This window comes from Sceloporus undulatus, unplaced genomic scaffold (assembly GCF_019175285.1).
Source record: "Sceloporus undulatus isolate JIND9_A2432 ecotype Alabama unplaced genomic scaffold, SceUnd_v1.1 scaffold_1007, whole genome shotgun sequence".
Taxonomy (NCBI): Eukaryota; Metazoa; Chordata; class Lepidosauria; order Squamata; family Phrynosomatidae; genus Sceloporus; species Sceloporus undulatus.
In genome coordinates this window covers 1-4403 of record NW_024803927.1, presented here as the reverse complement: position 1 = coordinate 4403, position 4403 = coordinate 1, and the positions used below count along the sequence as shown (strand labels likewise).

General features: G+C 37.7%; 1 long non-coding RNA gene across 1 annotated transcript; it reads left to right on the top strand.

The window, feature by feature from the left end:
- Nucleotides 1-2043: 2043 nt before the first annotated feature.
- Nucleotides 2044-4172, top strand: LOC121917832. Its single transcript, XR_006101111.1, has 4 exons — nucleotides 2044-2109; nucleotides 2226-2264; nucleotides 2862-2891; nucleotides 3903-4172. It is a non-coding gene; the product is annotated as an uncharacterized LOC121917832 (long non-coding RNA).
- Nucleotides 4173-4403: the final 231 nt, after the last annotated feature.

Here is a 4403-nt window from a genome sequence, read left to right as displayed (position 1 = left end):
GCCATTTAGGGAAAGGCATTTAGAATTCTCAGCCAAAGAGCTTTAATGCCTCCCCAAACTACAAATCCCAGGATTCCACAAGATTAAGCCACTGTAGTTAAAGTAGAATTATAGTGCTATAATGGTGAGGTATCAAATGATCCCAGCTAAAGAAAGGCATGTCAGAGCTTCCTCCTATACATAAATGCCCCTAAACTGGGATTGGGTTGGACATCCTCCGATTCCCCTACAAAGAGCCCACCATAAAACATCTGGAACAGAAACAATCAATTCCTAATCTTTTTTCAGAACAACTCTTCCTCAGGCGGTGGTCAGTCTGGTGAACAGGTAAGAATTACTGTATGCCTCCTAGCTGGACAAAGGCATAAATATTTTATTTTTTCAAAAGAAATCGAAGCCACAAAATAGAGAGAGAGAGAATGAGAAAGAGAGAATGAGAGATTGTTGTATTGAAAAGCATAGGAAGAGAAACAAACAATTCATTTTTAATTTTAATTTTGTTTATAGAACTCGACTTCTTCAGAAGGCAGTCAGACTGGTGGACAGGTAAGAAATTAACATTTAAAAAAATTTTCATGGTGGAAAGTAAAAATACTGTTAGCACAGAAATTGATACCTTGTGTAGAGCTGTTCAAGGATCTTCAGGAGGAGGTCAGTCTGCTGTTTCTTCAGAATGTGTTGACATGTATACCAAGATTCACTATAATGCTTTAGAGCAGAGCAAAGGTGAGATATTTCATTTGCTTGCTTCACCAATAAAATAGCTCATCAGAAAGAGCACTTCACTTCTTTCAGAGTTGCATATCTTAGAGACTTGTAGTACAGTCAGCCCTCCGTATCCACTGATTCTTCTTTATCCATAAGTTCAGCTTGAAAATATTTTTTTAAAATTCCAAAAAAGCAAACCTTGATTTTACTATTTTACATAAGGAAAACCATTTTACTACACCATGGTATATAATGAAACTTGAGCATGTATGGATTTTGGTATCCATGGTGGGTCTTGCAACCAAACCCCAGTGGATATCAAAGACCACTGCATATTATTTATTGTATTACCAAACTATCCTGACTTTGTCTTATGATAGTATTCAAGGCACTATAAACACATACCTACATTCCCAGATGTGCAGGCACTGACCAGACCTAGATCAGCATATCCTTAACAAGCTTGCTGTATCTTGGACACGCTTCATTTATCTTTTGCTACCACTCCCATCAACGCATGATAGCATAATAGACACCATATTTTGACAAATGGAGAGCACAAAGATATGAAAAACTGATCTAAGGAAACTGCTCCCCCACCCCAGCTCCAGCATACATCTCCTCCCCCTCATTGTGTTGCATATGGATTAGGGTACCAATGTACGTAGTTTAAGATCTACTGTCCCATAGCCATCAGAGAAAAGTTAAATTTTTTGTATCAATGAAATAATTTGTCTGAACACAGCTACAGAAGCTTTCTCAAGGCTAGTTTAGTTTTAATGGGGACAAGTATTTTAAAGACAGATATGAAGAGAATAAGAGTGGGCTATGGAAATGTGTACTCCTTGCTTGCTTGTGAGCTGCCCTCTTCAAAACATATTCGGCTCTCCTGATTAGTTTATGCTGGAACTCTTAAACACAGTAAAAAGCATTTTTGTTTACTGGGATGTGAAGCTGGTGAACAACTGGCCACTGGAGCACAGGCTATTATGGTTGTCCCCTGCTCACTGTGGCTGATTCATTTATCAAGCCTTTTCCATGTTATGTATGCTGCAGCAGGGATGTTGCCCTCCAAGTATGGTTTGAACATAACTTGAACTGTGCTTCACTGTTGGCTATGCTGGCAGAACACCACATTCCCCATCCCAGCCTCATTGATGGGTCTCTTCACATCAAAACCTTTGGGTGTGTGCTTTTTTTCAGTGCTGGGTATTCTTTTTAATGGCCATCTGAATATCCATTTTTGCATTTTGTGTTTATTTCATTAAAACATAGATTGATATGAACTTACTCTTCTCTTGTCTATGAACCAAAAAGCTCAGAGGCATACAAATCACCTGTGGTTTCACTTTTAAATTACAGGATTCATCTTCCCCTTCAGGAAGTCAGCAGAGTGGGCCGGTAAGCTTTCTTTCCTCATACATCTGATATTGTAACCTCTGAATTCTGTTGATGAACTCTCATGTTGTTATAGGTCTGTAATTCAGATCATTTAAAAATGTATTTTTCTAATCTAGAGCTCATCATACTCTGGAGGCAGACAGCCTGGTGGACAGGTAAGTCCCTCCTTACACTATCAGTTGCATTTGTTCAGATACAAGCTGACCATTCCTGAAAATACAATTACAATTACTTCTACTACTACTTCTACTGGTAGAATTCCAAGATATAGCCATGTTAGTCTGTTGAATCAGTATGTAGAGAGATTTTCGACTTTTCCTTCGACTTTAATTATGTCAGTTAGTCTCAAAGATGCTAAAAGATATTTCTACATATTACTTTGCCTACTTTTACTACTACTTCCTACTGTTGGTGTTGTTATTTACCTTATAACGCTAGGCACAGTAAAGTATTTTGTAGCCCTTCTGAGTTTATTTGCTGTCCATACTGGATAAAATGACAAATAATTAAAAACTGTAGTGCAAAAAAAGGAGAATATTGGCACTAAAAATCTGAAACAGGAAACTGCATCTTGAAGAATCATGAGCTGACTATTAGGTACTAGGAGTACATAACATTCCATGATTCTTAATCAGTAAAGGAAAACAGATTTTCATTTGAACTAAATTCTTTCTTAAATCAGACATTCTGATAAGATGCCAGCTTTCCTTTCAGTCAAGAAACATCACATGTGTTTTCTCTTTTCTTTTCAGGGTGGATGCTATTGCCCTGGCGGGTTTTCTGTAAGTATTCATTCTCTGCTGTATTCATTTATCTAAGCACGCATGATTCTTTTGTCTTTATGAATCAACTTCTTTCTGGAGCTGCTATTCCCTCTAACGTTAGAGTAGCTAATTCTGTTTCTCCACCCAAACTTTTGAAGTACTGTGTTAACATAATTTCTTAGTCATTAGATACTTGCAGCTAGGCTGATATTGTGCTATTTTACCCACCGTATTAGGCTTCTGTGTTTTTGGCATATGAGACAGACCCTTAGCAGGAGAGCCACAAGCATAGTATGGGCTGAACATTTCTTGGCAGTGCTAACAGGAAGGAGAAGAATTGGAGAAAAATTTAAGGAGGATCATTAACAAATTGTTTATAAAACTAGTTATGCCAACCACTGCTTTGTTCGTTTTAGTGTTTAATAACATATTATGTACTAATGTTGAAGATATGTCTTATGCTAGAAGGTTCTTCAAAACATTTAGTGTTATTGATACAAATCTAGCATTGACACATTTTCATTGGACTGGGTATACAGCTGCTATTTGGAGGGCATCTCATATTTTGTATAACCCTTCCATTTTTCATACTTTTTGGTTCAATGATAAGATCTATAATGCTGGCAATTTTAAAAAGCATTTTGCTTTTCCTCCTCAGTAATCAATATAACTTGCTCTTTGTGGTTTATACCTCTTCATAAATCTATTTTCTTGATATAATCCAGTCACATTCGTCGTTCCCTTTCTGAAAACAACTTCTGTTGCATTTTAAAATAAAATTAATTATGATTATATGATGCTCTGCCTTTGCTCCCATTAGATACATTGTCCAGAATTGTAAAAGACTGAATATGTACTTAATCTCCAATTTTGTATAGTGACTATCCAGATGTGTATTTTTATAAAAAGCAAACTAGAGAGTTCAAAGTTTTTCAGGCAGTATCATTAGGGTAAAATAAAACCTAGCTCTATCAAGTTGTCTTTCTGACTAGGAAAAAAAAAGATTACCAAAATATTTTTTCCTAACAGGGTTCTTCTTATGGTGGACAAGGCAGCCAGTATGGTGGTGGACATGGTAGCCAGTATGGTAGCAGCAGCCAGTATGGTGGCAGCAGCCAGTATGGTGGTGGACGAGGAAGCCAGTATGGTGGTGGAGAAGGAAGCTCATATGGTGGCAGCAGCCAATATGGTGGTGGACGAGGAAGCCAGTCTGGTAGTAGCAGCCAATATGGTGGTGGACAAGTAAGCCCGTATGGTGGCAGCAGCCAATATGGTGGTGGACGAGGAAGCCAATATGGTAGCAGCAGTCAATATGGTGGTGGACGAGGAAGCCAGTATGGTGGCAGCAGCCAGTATGGTGGTGGACGAGGAAGCCAGTATGGTGGACAAGTAAGCAATATTCTTCAAAAGAAATTACATTTTACTGTAATAATAATAATAATAATAATAATAATAATAATAATAATACTTACCCGCCTCTCCCCAAGACTCGAAGTGGGTTACAACATAGATTGAAACACATAAAACTAT